The sequence below is a fragment of the Benincasa hispida genome, chromosome 2, assembly GCF_027475165.1.
Source record: "Benincasa hispida cultivar pf3 chromosome 2, pf3_genome.v1.1, whole genome shotgun sequence".
Classification (NCBI taxonomy): domain Eukaryota; kingdom Viridiplantae; phylum Streptophyta; class Magnoliopsida; order Cucurbitales; family Cucurbitaceae; genus Benincasa; species Benincasa hispida.
The window spans coordinates 29047277-29064459 of NC_143479.1; the positions used below are offsets into that span (position 1 = coordinate 29047277).

The window sequence follows — 17183 nt, forward strand, 5'->3', positions numbered from 1 at the left end:
ATTTGTTTTCTTGCTAAATCTCGAAAAAAAACACTAGAAAACATAAAACCTAATAGAAATAGTTCTAAATAAGAAGCAAAAAGAGCACTTTCCAAGTGTTTTTCAATATCTCAGAGGATATTCGTGAAGCTTGTAGCAATAGGTAATCACGTGACCTGAAATACCACAATTGGTATGAACAAGGCATTCTTAATTCTTAGAGCCAAAAGAACTAGAAAAAGAGCCAGAAGAATTCTTTTAAGATGTATTTGAATTCTTGACCATCAGAGCAACAAATGGAATGCGAGCAAGACTATGAATAGCATTGATCGACCTCTTGTGTGATTAGAGAAAAAACATGTTGAATAGTCCATTCTAGTTCCATAAGAAGTAATTGAGTAAAAATTTGAGAAAAGAATCATTCAGTTCCATAAAAAAGACTGTAACCCGTTCAATGTGAAAGTACACATTTAAATCCTTAGCTCCACCACAGATACAACGACTGCAAGAACAAGTCAGATGATAAGAGTGAGTTCATTACAAATCGTCTTCAACTTCGCGAAATAGGCAGTGGATGAAGTTTGATCTTGAACTAAATTGGATAACTTATGCCAAAGTTGAAAATTTCAAGGATGATTCTTGTGTTGGTACCTTTGGAAATAGCATTGAGAATCCATGTTGTGACAACGCTAATTCAAATAATCCACGATTTAAGTAAATCATTAGTTGGTCTAGAAAGAGTTCCATCAACAAACCCCAGTTCGTTTTTTTACTTTGAAATCGAGGATCATCACATTGCTCCAAGAATTTTAATTTGATCTAGTCAATGGATCATATACAAGGATGAGACTAGTGTTGTTCGAATGATGCAAGAAATATAGATTAAAATACTGATTAATGACCGATTGAGAAAGAGGTTGAACAGTAGAAGACAAAGAAGTGAGAAAAGAAGTGGTTTCCGGATTCATCGAAGCACACGATAAAATGAGAAAAATGAGAGCACTTAGAGAAAGAAAAAATCGTCTGACATCATATTAACGTCTGAGTGTAAATTAACCTTGCATAATCTTTCATTAATGAATACAACCTATATAAATAGCCATATATCATATACATGACAACCTTACTAGTAACGAATATAAAAAAAATATATAACTATCTTAATATAGAGTTTATTAAATCGGTGAGTAAGAATACAGCTACACAAGTTGGGTTTGTTCATGCAAGCTGAGGGGAGGCATACCAGCTATAGCTACAGGTGAAGGAAAAAACTTATTAATCCTATACAGTTTCTTTTTGATGGGTAGCGTTATTAAATTGAGAAGCACAACGAGAATACAGATATAAAAAATATAATTTATAATAATTTTATATAATAAATAAATAAATAAAAATTAAAATTATAAAATAAAATAACTAAAACATAAAATAACCAAAATTATGAAATTGGATAATATGAAAATTAGTGGAAGTGGATTCTCACCAATGTAGGTGTGTTCTTAAGATCCACCAAATGTCACTATTTATAGGCAAAGTGACAAGTAGGATATGGACTTACATAGACACCAAGCATGAAAAACTACATGGCACATGGACAACATGAATAGTGACACAGGACCTTTGGGACACTAAACAATGGGCATCTGAAGGAACTCTAAATCTAGAGAATTAGTGAGCGGAAGCGGATCGTTCCACACTCCATTAAGAAAGAACATATACATTTACATTCATACAGAAACAGTTATGCATAAAGGATAAATTACAACATGCTTCTTAAGTAAATACAAGGGGATCAAGTATAATACCTTTGAAGAGCTATTTCTTCATGTATTTTCCCCGATCAAACACAAACACGTCCAAACAGCACGAACGCAACGATCAACTGGAAGATCCTCGATCACCAGTGAGTGAAACTTGATCCTCGATCCTAGAACATAACAAAACACCAGCACAAGGTTACCTTAGTATTCTTGTTGTGAGAATCCAGAAGTTGTGGGCTCTGTATGATTTTAGATAGAGAGAAGGAAGAGATAAACAATTGAGTAGACAACGAGTATGCGATCAAACGATCATGTAGAAGAAGCCTATCATATAGACTTGATACTCAATCGTGTAGTAATGAGTATTATTGTATAGAAACTTGAAGCATGATCGTTTAGGCTCTAAGGCTATCATTTAGTAAAACTAGTTTTTACTCGATAGTGTTTTTGTGAGATGTATCCAATAAAATGAATTTGAAAACTATTTTTCCTTTTTATCTCACAGTTACCATAAAATCATGAATAACCAACCACTCAAGTCGATTATTGAGAAAAAGAATATTAATTATCATATAATTAATAAATTATAAATAAATACAATAACTAACTTATCATATTTATAACCTATAGTTTTAATACTACATCATATGCAACATATTAACCATAATTCTTTTTCTATTTTATGGTATTTAATATAAATCATATTTATATTAATTTCTCCAATCAAATAATGCATCAAATACATCATACCAATTATATCATATATAATTGAATCAGTTTAATTATATCATATATAATAAAATTCCCTTTTGTTAATTTGAACACTTCAAACTAACCAAAATCTTATCTCAACTTGAATCCATTGAGCTACCAAGGGGACATAATGGACCTGTAGCTTGAAGCTCCAACAGTACGTGAATAACTGACTAAACTCTTTAATCACGATATCCACCATCCGTTAACTACCAGACACTCCACTAAAGACCAATAATTGTACTCTTCACACTACAGATATATTTCTGTGTCCATTGGATATAACCAATCAACAGTACGATGATCTTTCACAAATCGCTTGTAAGTATAGCTGGGCCAATCTATCATTTTACCCCTATAGTTACATCTAACTCCTCAAGTACCACTGATTCCTCTAATGAACAATAAGTCATAGTCCCACTATGAATGAGTTCTCTCTTCTCAAGAGAAGGTGTGACCACTATGTTCAAGATCCGGAATCAGCCCTTAAGGGAGCAATTTATCTACTTACCCCTGCATCAGGGAAAGGGTGAATTTCGTCTTATGTAGCTAAGTTCCCAGCTCCCTAATTAGACGAATCCCCAAAATGGTAGGTTTGTTGGGTTGGCAATCTAGCCACTCTCACCCATACAAATCAAAGGACCGCCTTCATGAGCAGAAGTTCCCAACTCACTTAGGATTCAGGTCATGTCACCTATGGTCATCCTAGTGAAATGTAAGTCTCTATTATCAATGGTGTTATATAAAGAGACTAATCATTTCGTGGTCCGTTCTTATACAAACTCTTTGTATAGGATACCCTCGCTCGCATGTCTCCACATGAATGATCAAGATTAGATCATCTGTAGCACTTTATAATACTTGTAACACCTATAAAGCAGGCTGTATCCGTAGTATCTCTAGGATAAGGTAGCCCTCCTTTATCCATATGCTACAGACCATTTAGGTTATTAATTTAAACAAGATCTACATGTATGTCTCTACATACTTGTTTAAATTTACATAAAATAACCTCAGATCTTAGTTTATTAGATTGAGTAAATGCTTATAAAATAATACTTATTTTATTAATAACAATATGTTTATAAAGTTTACAAACTACGAGACTACCAGGAGATTTAGGACACCATTCCCAACAACATTTATTTTCTATTATAATATTCATAATACTTCCCCTTAGATGCCCATATATATATATATGAAAATGTCTCGTTAATACTTTACTAGGAAAAACCCTAGTGAAGGAAAAAGGGTATATATTTCATATAATATGCACTCCTAAAAAAAATACAATATATTTACTCCCCCTCATGAAAATATCACTTAAGATCTCTGAGTCGTCACATTCCAATATTGTGCACCAATTTTTCAAAAGTTGCAGTTGGTAATGTCTTTGTAAATAAGTCTGCCAGGTTATCCTTCAAACAAATTTGTTGTATAGTGATGTCGCCATTTTCTTCAAGATCATGAATGTAAAAAAGTTTCGGTGAAATATGTTTTGTTCTATCTTCTTTAATATATCCTCATTTGATTTGGGCTATGCAAGCTATGTTTTCTTCGTATAATATTGTTGGAAAATTTTTATTAGAAGATAAGTCACATATTTCACGAATGTGCTAAGTCATTGACCTTAGCTATACACATTCTCGACTAGCCTTGTGAATTGTAAGAATTTCAGCATGATTTGAGGAAGTGGCCGTTATAGTCTATTTCACCGATCGCCATGATATAGCAGTTCCTCCACATGTGAACAGATAACCTGTTTGAGATCTAGCTTTGTGTGGATCAAATAAATATACATAATCTGCATAACCAACTAGATCAAAAATTGATTTATTTGAATAAAACAAACTCATATTAATTGTTCCTCGGAGATAACGGAGTATATGCTTAATTCCATTTCAATGTCTTTTTGTAGGAGAAGAACTATATCTAGCTAATAAATTTATTGAAAATGCAATATCTGGTCTTGTATTATTAGCAAGATACATAAGTACATCAATTGCACTAAGATATGGTACTTCAGGACCAAGAAGTTTTTCATTATCTTCTCGAGGTCGAAATATATCTTTGTTTATATCCGATGAACGGAATTCCATTGGAATATAAATGGATGTTTTTTGTCCATATAAAATCTTTTCAAAATTTTTCCTATATAAGTTGACCGATGAATAAATATTCCATATGCTAAATGTTCAATTTGCAAACCAAGGTAAAATTTTGTTTTTCTGAGATCTTTTGTCTTAAATTCTTTCTTAAGATATTCTATTGCATTTGAAAGATCTCCAAGAGTGCCAATTATATTAAAGTCATCAATATATACAGTTTTAATAACAAATCCTAATGTGATTTCTTTATAAAAACAATCGGACATATTGGATTATTTTAATATCCTTCTTCAATAAATATCTACTCAAGCGATTGTACCACATATGTCCTGATTGTTTCGATCCATATAATGATTTCTGTAAATTTATTGAATATCATTCCAAAAAAATTGATGTATGTGTTTTAGGTACCTTAAATCCTTTTGGGATTCTCATATAAATATTATTATCAAGAGATTCATATAAATATATTGTGACTACATCCATAAGATGCATATCCAAACTTTGACACACAGTCAAGCCAATTAAATATCTTAATATAATTGCATCCACAACCGGAGAATACGTCTCTTCAAAATCAATACGAAGTCTTTGTGAAAAACCTTGTGTAACTAGTCTTGCTTTATATCTTGTGACCTCATTATTTTCATTTCTTTTCCTCACAAATACTCATTTGTATACCACAGGTTTAACACCTTCCAGTATTCGAATTATAGGTCTAAAAACCTGACGTTTTGAAGTCAATTTTTTCTATGTCGACATTCTTCAACAGATTTTGGTTCAGAATCCTCATTTTCAAATATAATATAAAAAACAACATTATACGCAAAAGCGTTGTCAATAATTACATTAGTTTGTCCATCTTTTTCCTGTCATGACATAGTTTATTGAAATTTCATTATTATCTTTAAGTATTTCACCTTCCTCATTAATCATGTCGAGGATTTTTTTATGGGTGTTTACATCCTCAACCAAGTCTTTTTCACTATTAATTATTTTTCGTTTTCGAGGATTTTTATTTTTGAAACCCACTGGTCTACCATGCTTCTGGCGTGTTCTAGACTCATTAGTGACAACTTGTTGTGTTGGGATATCAATTTTTTATGGAACATTTGCAGCTGGTATATGTGACTTAGTTACTTTCTTTGCATCTATAAATGTACCTGATAATTGATTTGTTATATTTTTCAAATGAATTATTTTCTGAACTTCAAGTTCACATTGATCTGTACGTAGATCTGAATGAGACAATAATGATGCATTACATGTAATTTCCTTTTCCAACTTCTTAATTCTTCCTCCCTAATGTTGGAAAATTTGTCTCATTAAAATGACAATCAGAAAATCGTGCAGTAAATACATCACCCGTTAGGGTCTCAAGATATTTAATAATTGATGGGGAATCATATCTGACATATATTCCTAACCTCCTTTGAGGACTCATCTTAGTGTGCTATGATGGAGCAATTGGAACATATATTGCATATCAAAAAATTCTCAGATAGGAAATATTTGGCTCATGATCATAAGCTAATTGTAATGGTGAGTACTTATGATAAGCTACTGACCTAATGTATACAAGTGACGCTGCATACAAAATAGCATGTCTCCATACATATGAAGAAAACTTAGCTCTCATAAGTAATGGTCTTGCAATTAATTGCAAACGTTTGATGAAGGAAACTTAGCTATCATAAGTAATGGTCTTACAATTAATTGCAAACATTTTATAAATGGTTATGCTAAACCATTTTGTGTATGAACATGAGTTACAGGATGTTTAACACTTATTCAAATTGTCATACAATAATAATAAAAAACATGGGATGAAAATTCACCAGCATTATCAAGGTGAATGGTCTTAATTGTATAATAAAAAAATTGTGCTCTTAACTTAATTATTTGAGCAAGTAATATTACAAATGCAAGATTTCGACTTGATAATAAACACACATATGACCATCTACTGGATGCATCTATTAATACCATAAAATATCTAAATGGTCCACTTGATGGGTTAATGAGTCCATATATTCACCATGAATTCGTTTAAAAAATGCAGATGATTTAGTCCGCACTTTAGCTGGTGATGGTCTAATTATTAATTTTCCTTGGGAGAAAACATCACATGATAATTCATTAGATTGAAGAATCTTCTGGTTCTTCAATGAGTGTCCATTTGAATTCTCAATAATTCTCCTTATCATTATAGACCCTAGATGACCCAATCGATCATGCCAAATTATAAATATGTCTGGATTCATGAACTTCAGGTTTATTGTTGCATATGTTGCAATTACTTTTATATGAGTATAATATAATCCAGAAGATAAAACAAACAACTTTTCCAATATACGTTTTTCATTTGAAACAATGGATATGATATATAGATATTCCACATTATTCTTACTATCAGTCTCAATATGATAACTATCTTTAAAACTTAGAAGATTTCTCTTTGATTGACTAGAGAACAATGCATTGTCAATTGTAGATTTTGCTCCTCTAGGCAAAATAATATTTGCTTTTCCAAAACCTTCGATCAAATTTGCAGAACTTGATATTGTATTTACTTTTTCTTTCAGCATTGTTAATTTGGAAAAGTATTTTTTATTTGTAAGTATTGTACGTGTAGTTGCACTATCTGCCAGATATAGATCTTCTTTACTCATGTTTGAAACATCCAACATATGAAAATGAGCCATGTTTCTTCATTAAAAGAACATAATTACAATAAGAAAAACAACACTTAGAATATACAAGACTAAAAAAAATGAAGATAGATAAAAGAAAACAACAACATTAAGTTTAGATATTCTCAAAGTAAAAAGAAACACTTGATGTGCCACCAACTGTGCCAATCTTCTCTTCAGGAGATTCAAAGAAGTTTGCCACATCCAAATTTGTCATATGGGATGGGTCAAATATGTCAGTATCCCAGTATGTAAAATTTTTTTCCACATTTTTTTCTTTTTCCTTCAGGGAGGCTTGGTAAAGATCAACTAAGTGTTTTGACATACGATAGATACGTGACCAATGCCCAGTCATTTCACATCAGAATCATTTATTTTCAACACTCTTTGAACTTTTACCTTATGTAGCTTTTCCTTTGTGATCATCATTTTGTGTGGTTCATTTGAAATTTAAATGATTAGAACGACCACCACGAAAATAATAATTATTTCTTTCTCTGCTATAGTCACGACCTCGACCACGTTGACGACCAATTTAAATGATTAGAACGACCACCACAATAATAATAATAATTTTTTCCTCTACTACAGTCACGACCTCAACCACATCGACGACCTTGATCACATTATTATTAAAATTCACAACATTCACTTCAGGGAATGGTGTTGTTTCGGTTGGTTGAGATTCATGAATTTTCATCAAGAACTCGTTATTTTGTTCGGCCATGAGAAGACATGAAATTAATTCAGAGTACTGTTTAAAACTTTTCTCTCGATATTGCTGTTGCACAAGCATATTCAAGACATGAAATGTAGAAACTGTCTTCTCTAACATATCAGCATTAGTAATTTTCTCTCCGCATAACAAAAATTTTGAATTGATTTTAAATAATGTAGAGTTGTAATCACTTACTGATTTGAAATCTTGTAGCCTTAAGTGCATCACTCATAATGAGCTTTAGGATGAATAACTATTTTTTTATGATCATACCTCTCTTTTAAATTTTTTCACAAGATACAGGAATCTTTTATTTTAAGATACTCCATTTTCAATCCCTTGTGGAGATGATGATGAAGGAAAATAATAGTTTTTACTTTTTCTTGACTGATATCGTATTTTCTTCTTTAATTGTTTCTCCCAAGTTCATAGCATCCAGATGAATTTCGACATCGAGCACCTATGACAAATAATTTTTGTCATTAATGTTAAGGGCTATGAATTCTAATTTTGTAATGTCATGGCAATACTATCACAAAATATTATATTTATATTAGAAATTTAATATGTATTAAATATGCAAAATGACATTCAATTTATTAATTATAACAAAAAGGGAAAAACCGACATACCTTTAGAACCTACCTTTAGCGGAGAAAACGACAGGAGCTCGTATTGATAATGTGTTATGAAATTGAGGAGCACAACGAGAATATAGATATGAAAAATATAATATAATAATATTTTATATAATAACAATAAATAAATAAAAACTAAAATTATAAAATAAAATAACTAACATAAAATAACCAAAATTATGAATTTGGATAATATGAAAATTAGTGGGAGTGAAATTCTCATCAATGTAGATGCGTTCTTAAGATCCACCAAATGCTACTATTTATAGACAAAGTGACAAGTAGGATGTAAACTTACATGGACACCAAGCATGAACAACTACATGACACATGGACAACATGAATAGTGACACATGACTTTTGGAACACTAAGCAATGAACATCTATTTTCTATTATAATATTCATAAAGGCTAGTTACATAAATAGAATTCAAGCCCAAAATAATATAATATATAGTACAAGGATAAAATAATTGCATATATAGATCAAAAAATGGTAAAAGACTAAAAAACTCATGCCTAGCCACCATTTTGTTCGTTTCTTCCCAATTTTCTCAAATTAAAACTATCACTGATAGTAGCTATCAGTGATTATCAGTGATAACCACTGATAGCTGCTATCAGCTGCTATCACTGATTGTAGCTATCAGTGATGACCATTGATAGTTGCTATCAGCTGCTATCGCTGATAACTTTTATCAATTGCTATCGATGATAGATACTATCAGCGATAGCTTTCAATTTTAGAAAAATAATACAATCTCGAAATATTAACTTTTAATTTGCTATAAATTATTATTAGCTATCATTAATTCACTTTCATCAATTGGAATCAACGTTGAAATATTACTACTTAAAGGCTATCAGTGGCTATCAATGATAGATTTATAAATAGTGATCAACTTTGAAAGAAGACCAACAACTTTGATTATCATAGTAGTTATCACTAATAATCTTTTATCATGGCTATCACTGATAACAACTATCAGTCGTTATAACTGATAGACTTTCATCAATTAGAATCAACCTTGAAATATTAACACTTAAGACTATCAATGACAAAATTCTATAACTGGTTATCACCTTTGAAAGAAACTCGATATATAGATATCACTTAAGTTTTATCACCGATATCACTAACATCACTCATATTGTGGTTATCAGTGATAGCTTCTTTCACTGATAACATCACTAATAAGATGCTATCAATGATCTCACTGATATCATGCTATCAGTGATAGTTCTCTATCACAGATAACGTGCTATCAGTGATAGCTTCTATCACTGATAACGTACTATCGAGTAGCTTCTATCATCGATAACATGTTATTAGTATTAGCTTTTATCACTGGTAACATGCTATCAGTAGTAGCTTCTATCAATCATAGCCACTGAACACCTTTTTGCCCATTTCTTGTCATTCCCAAACATTTATAAGTCCATTTTCTTTTTGATGATAGCTTCTACCACTGATAAACATATTGTTAGTGATAACTTCTAGGCATTCCACTTACATTTTAGTTCGAGATTCAACTTTATTAATTAAATTCACTAAGTTGGCTATCAATGATAGACTTCTATAAGTGGCTATTAACTACGAAAATATAATCAAAGATTAAGCTATCAATGATAGAAAATATTAGTGGCTATCACACTTTCATTTGCTATTTATATTTATTATTTGTTATAATAATCAAACTTGATGATTGGCTTATTGGTGTTAAGTCACTTATGAATTGAGTACTTTCAAGTTATGCGTACGGAACTCAACCTCATAATTCTTGTGAAAAAAAGAGGGAAGAAGAAAAAATTCAAATAAAGGAAAGAAAAAAAAATTAAAAATAAGAGAAAGAGAAGAAACAGAAACTTAAAAAAGTAAAGAAAATTAAATAGAAAAAAAATGAAGCAAGAAATGGGACAAATGAAAGAAAAACTAAAAAAAAAAGGGAAGAAGCAAAGAATCGGAGAAAGAAAAGAAAATAATAAAAAAAGATGTACTTGTATCCCCATCCACCTATATTGTCAAACCCAATTAAAATCAAGGAAGAAGCAAAAATCGGAGAAATAGAAGAAAATAAAAAATAGAGGAAAGAAGCAAAAATTGGATAAAGGAAAAAATAAAATAAAATAAATGAGGAAGAGTAAAAAACTGAGAAAGAAAATAAAATGAAAAAATGAAAAAATGGAGGGAAGAAACAAAAATCAATGAAGAAAGAAAATAAAAAGACTAAAAAAAGGTGTACAACAACATAAGACAAGAGAAGGCGAAATTAGAAATTAAAAAAAAATCAAAGATTGACTAGTCAACTTATCTATATTTGTAAATATTTTAAAGATGTAATATACTTTTATATTTTTTCTCTTATTTTATTATGTATTACAAATATCCTATTCATAATAGATAGCATTTTATTCTCTTAATTATTAAGGAACAATTAAAATTTAACGTGAACTCTTGGGGTCCATGTCAACTTTCGCACATGACACGTACACTAATAAACAATTTCAAACCCTAAAATTTCGGCCGTGTTTTTTTCTTCATTTCTAATTTATTTTTCTTAAGCTTAAAAATGTAAAAACAAAAACACTCCGTCTTGATAATCTCTTTATTGCAGCACCGAGGGCTTTTTGAAACCACCCAAAGAAAATAAACAATTTATTTTAATATAAAATATCTCAAAAAAAAAAGGGTCACTTTTTCCAATTGCCTCCAAAATCACGAGATATTTTCAAAAGGTGTTCATAAATTAATTGGTTCGGAATATTTTAGAATTAAAGATTTTACTTATAAATTCATATTAACCTTTAAATCTAATTATGTAGCTAATGAGGAATTAAATCATAATACAAAGTTTATATAAAAAGTGATAGGAAACCAGGCTGATTTAAATGGATAAGAATAAAAATTGTCTATTTGAAAAAAAAATTGGATAAAAATGAAAATTGCCATCAAAATGCAAAGAGCATAAAAGGTTTTCTTCTACAACTAGGGTACGCTGGCGTGATTTCATCTTCTGTAGGTTCCATCTTGTCCTTCGAGTTCAAGGTTCGTGTAGCTTGAAAAATATTAAAGGCAGTTCAGTTTGGACACTCGCTTACTATATGTGGCCCATATGTAGCACTGAGGAGACGATTGTAATTATTTTATTGGTTAGACCCTCACCACGTATTCTCTGTCCTTTGTTAGAAGGGTCTATGATCTTCCCTTGCGTTCTTATTTCCTCCCCTAGTTTTGTGGGGACTCGAGCAATTGTTTCTACTGAAGGTGTTAACATGTAACAAGTGGAACTAATCAGGATTTTAAGCACTCTAACTATATTAATTTTAGTGTTTAAGCATGTATGTTCATATTTTTCATCAAATAGGGTTTAGAAAGACTACATTTGATGAACTCTCAAAATGCTCCAAATAGCTATTGAATCCTACTCCCAAACTTCTTGTTGACTACCACAATATATTTTCTACTATCTTCTTAGCCTTAGATTGGATGGTGGAATCAAAATTGAGAAGAATTTTGTAACATCTCGAGTTTTTCATAATTTTAAAATTCAATATTTTCGTAATATTTGAGGACATTTTGTTAATTTTGAAATTTAGTTTTGTTTAAAGGGAAATTTGGGAGTCATATCGAATTAAATTATTTTTTTAAGTTAATGAAAATTGAGGATATGTTATTTTTATTTTGAAATTTGGGTTTTGAAGAGGAAAAAGAAAGGATTTTGAATTTTTATATATATATATTTGTGTTTTGAAAAAAAGGGAATAAAATAAATTTTAATAAAATAAAATATTCTAAATGTAAATCTCTCTCCCTTTCTCGTCCCCCCTCCCGAAGCTCTCTCTACGCGAAACCCTCATCGTGGTCATCGAAGCTCGTCCTCAGCAGCCGTCGCTTGCCGAGCCCTAGCGCCGTCCCAGCCGCCATTGTCGAGCCCTAGCGCCGTCTCAAGCCGCCCGCTTGTCGCCCGCGTGCCAAAGCTCGTCCATCGCCACCGTTTAGCTCGCAGCCGCCGCTGGATCCGTTTCGTCCAGCCAGCCCCTCATCTTCGTCCGCGCCGCCCACGCCCTTTGTTTGCTCTGCCAGCCGCCGTTTGCGTGAGTCGCCGGATTTTTTTTTTTAGTTTGCGGTAAGATTTGGCTTGTTGGGCTAAATTTTTTACTTAGATCTTGAAATACCCACTTTAATTTGAGTTTAACTTTGTGTTCCTCTTGGTATTGAAAGGTTTAAGTAGAACTTTTTGAGGGAAGTAGCGCCTGTTCTATGGTGTTGTTTCTTCTCTGACGACTTTTGGGTCAATTCTTGATTGCATTAAGGGCGAAAGACTTAATTGTTTGGATTGATTTTTGGGCTTAGTTTGAGGTAAGTAATCTTAATAATGGAACTGCTGTGCCAGACGATGAAATTTAAGTTTTTGTTTGAATTCTGAGGTTGTTGTATAGAATTGCATGAGGACAAATGAGTTGTTTTGATTATCTGTGAAAATATTATGAATGCTAGCATGAACTTCAGTATTGTTATTCATATGAATTTTTGAATGATTTATGAGTATGATTAGACGTATTTACATGTTATGGGACTATGTCATGATGCATGTGATATTTCAATAGTAATAGTTACCCTTACTGATATAGTTAAATATCTACTAGCGGTGGTGACCTCCTTCGAGGTTCACTAGAGGTTGTGTTTCCTTCGGGATTCACTAGAGGTGCTAACCTCCTTTGGGGTTCACTAGAGGTGCTGACCTCCTTCAGGGTTCACCAAAGGTTGTGTTTTCTTCTGGATTCATTAGAGGTTGTGTTTCCTTCCGGATTCAATAGAGGTTGTGTTTCCTTCGGGATTCACAAGAGGTTGTGTTTCCTTTGGGATTCACCAGAGGTTGTATATCCTTCAGGATTCACCAGAGGTTGTGGGTACTTTTAAACTACGGTAGGGTGGATCCAATCACTCATTGATTTATTGCTCCATGTTAACTAGAAGATTGTGTTCCTTTCACTAGAAGATGACATTTAGAGGACATAGATGCCTAGCTTGACCGTGACAGTGGGGTTACTTACTGTGTATTTTATACTTATCATTTCTTATGTTATATTTTTCAGGTATGTCATGATGTAAATACGTACTGGCTGATTATCTCATGGAAATTTTGCTAGAAACAAACAAATATATACCTCAGTTCAGAGATCTTAAAGGTTGATAACTACGAGGAAGTTGACGGTCATATGGATATCAGGCTGATTAGGCATCTACTCCATGGCTCAACCAACCAACCTGCCTTACCTCCCAAGACCATGACAGTTAGACTTCAACCCTTCAAACGTGCAGCAAAAAGAAGACGTGTCGAAGATTCTGATAATGAACATAGCGATGATGCTTCCATAAACGAGCAAGAATCAGAAGCAGAGCTAGCCTGCCTTGACCTAAACTTGCCTCTTCCTACCCTAACTTTGTCTTCACCAATCAATGACCCAATTGATCCAACGCATCAAACTGAAACGCATGAGGATCAAGTTGGTGAGACTCACAACCCCTGCTTTTCTCCTCCAAGATCCCTAATATTGTCCTCCTTCATCCCTCCAACAACCGTTTATGAACCAACTGGGTTGGGAACAAGCAACACCCAACATACAAAAGACCCAATTGGGGAAACACAAGAAACCCAACAAATCCCTATCACTGCAGCCTCACCTCCAACACAAGCCAACATGGATGAGCTAAAAAAGTTCATTCAAGACCAATTCAAACCATTGACCGCATCCATGGAAGCACTTCACATGCAGTTGGCAACATTACAACGCCAGAATGTAGTGTTAAGGGGTTGCATGTGCCAACATACGCAAAGAAGCCATGACCAGTTTAACTTCACAATTCAGTATATCCACTAGGTCCTGATGGGGACGTTCGCATTGCCTCCTTTGCCAACCCACTTGGTTAATCCCCTACGATTCGTGGATGAAGACTCTGCATCTGAACACAGGGATGATGCGCCAGCGCAATAAAGATTTGGGGGTGTTAGCTTGTATTTTGTTGTTTTAATTACTCTTTTGTAAGTGTTAGTTTTTTTTTATTATTCCAATGCATTCTCCTCTATATTACTGAATAAAATATTTATCAATTTTTATCCTTGTGTTTGTCCTGTTGGATGCCTTTCTTGATTCCTTAATTATCTTCTTATCTTGTGCTTTGAGTTGATACCTCGATGATATTAATAATGTAAACCCTATAAATTTGAAGTTAGGCGTTAGAAATATCAACTTTGGAACTTTTCTAAAAATCAAACATATGTTTTATCCCTAACACGTGCAAGCCCTAACTCAAACCTCCTTTTGAAAATCTTAAGGAATATTTATAGTTCTCTTTCAGCAATGAGGACCTTGCTGTTCTCCAAAATTTGGGGGTGGGGAAGTTTCGAGTTTATGCATCCAATTGTATATACAAATTTTACATTTGATCCAATATATATATATATATATATATATATATATATATATATATATATATATATATTTGGACGTAATAAGTAAACTCCTCTGTCAATGCAACATAAAAGAAAACTTTTGTTGACAAGAGTTAAGATTGGGAATGACACTTAACTGTAGTTGGATGCTCGCATGATACCTGCGAAAACAAGTCAAAATAAAGTTAAGTATCCAAGACCAATGCATCCCAACTCTACTATCTAAGCTTAAGAAAAACTCAGTCATATTGAAACGCATAGATGCTTAGATATGAGTTCAGTTGTGAAGGACAGTCGCTTGTAGTTGGATGCTTGCATGACATCCTGGGGGCAAGCCAAAATGAAGATGGGTCACTTGAATCAACGCATGAGTGGTCCTGAGAATAACAACTTCCATTTTTTTTAAAGTGTTTTCTTTTACAAGAATAGAGTCAATGCATTATTGGTTTAGAAAGATGAAAATGTTTTGGGAAAGAAAAAAAGTTGTTGACAAAATGGCTTGCCGCATGCGAGATAAGATGTATATTTTTTAGAGAAGGAACAAAAACCTTAGAACACTGATAAGTTGGCACAATAAGAGGTGAAGCCAGCGCATCAAGATGATGAAAGTATGATAAGGAACTGTTTTAGGAATTCTCGAGGACGACCATTGTTCAAAATTTGAGGGTGTGATAACTTGTAGAAATGCAAGTTATTGTCTCTTAAAGGTTGGAACAATTAGGATTCTTAATGATGAAAACACATTCATCTTAAGGGAAAACACATGGAATTCTTCAACCACATCACTAACTCTTGCAAAAGCATAATTCTTGTTAAAACTGCTTCACTGATGCATCTTATTACATGATTTTAAGAAAAGTGTTGCAAGCCAAGCTAACACAAGGGCATGCGTCCGAAGTTGTCCAACGTAGAAAAGATACACTGGTTCACGCTTTTTCTGTCAAATCACCACTCGCAGGTATGGACATTTAATTGGCGGCGTCTGAAAAATATCTAAACTGGTAGGCGGCTGACCAGGGCATGGAAATTAATGTTGTATTGTCACAAATTGCTGAGGAAAAGGCCTATAAATAAGAAGAACTGCAACCAAAGAAAGGGACATTCTTAGAGAAACCATAGAACTTAGATTGTAGTTGTTCTGCCATTGAAAGAAGGAGATAGAAGGAAAAGAACCATTGTCATCGTTGATTAAGGAGAGTTGTTGAAGACCAAACTCAAGAGAGAGTTCTTCATAGAATCTTCACCAAGTTGGTTGAACATGCATTTGAATCAAGCCAAAGAGGATAAGAGATTGAACTCTACGACTTGTCTTCTTTCCTTTCTTTTATTTCACTTTCGTTTTCCATTCCATGCGATTAAGTGTGATAATTGTACAAATAGTTTCTATCTTTAAAATTCAATCTTACATTTGATCCATCCACTATTGTCTCTCTGTTTACATTCCATTGTATGTGATTGCCACATTCTTGACTTGTTGCATACTTAAATTTCAAGCTTTAATCATCTTGATCACTTGGTTGAAGTTATAAAGTAGTTAAACTATTCAAGAGAATAGGATAACTAGAGAACACATTGGGTCAGAACGCACAGTATATTTAGAGATAAAATACTTGTTTTTTACTACTTTCTGTGACCAACGTATGCATCCTAGAGATAGGAATATATGTGACATTCACATTGAGAAATGTTGAATAACATGATCTAAGGAACATAAACCTAATGCATCCACATACACTTGGTTTGAAAACAAGCATTCATATATTCTTTACTTCACCCTTACACCTTCACACACATTTTCATCTTACTTGGAATCAATGCATATCCCATGCATTTAGCACCATTCATTCATAAATCCCTCTGTTTCACTTGAACTCCTATGTCCTCTTGTATGCGTGCATTGAGAATAGTGTAAATAAACCTCTCCCGCATTATTCTAGGACCTTTCTACAACTGAAACAATGTAAGGCCTGCATTAGTTTGTGATGAAATTCCTGTGTTCGACCCTGGAATTACCAAGAATCTGAGTCAGATTTATACTTGGATCTAATTTAGGAAAAGCTTGTACGCATTATACAAAGT

The 17183-nt window shown here is 32.8% G+C and overlaps 1 long non-coding RNA gene across 1 annotated transcript; it reads left to right on the top strand.

Annotated features, from left to right (window-relative positions):
• The first annotated feature begins 12407 nt into the window (after positions 1 to 12407).
• On the top strand, positions 12408 to 14770 carry LOC120071919 (uncharacterized). The gene is made up of 3 exons (XR_005480370.2): positions 12408 to 12776; positions 12872 to 13009; positions 13747 to 14770. It is a non-coding gene; the product is annotated as an uncharacterized LOC120071919 (long non-coding RNA).
• The last annotated feature ends 2413 nt before the right edge of the window (positions 14771 to 17183 follow it).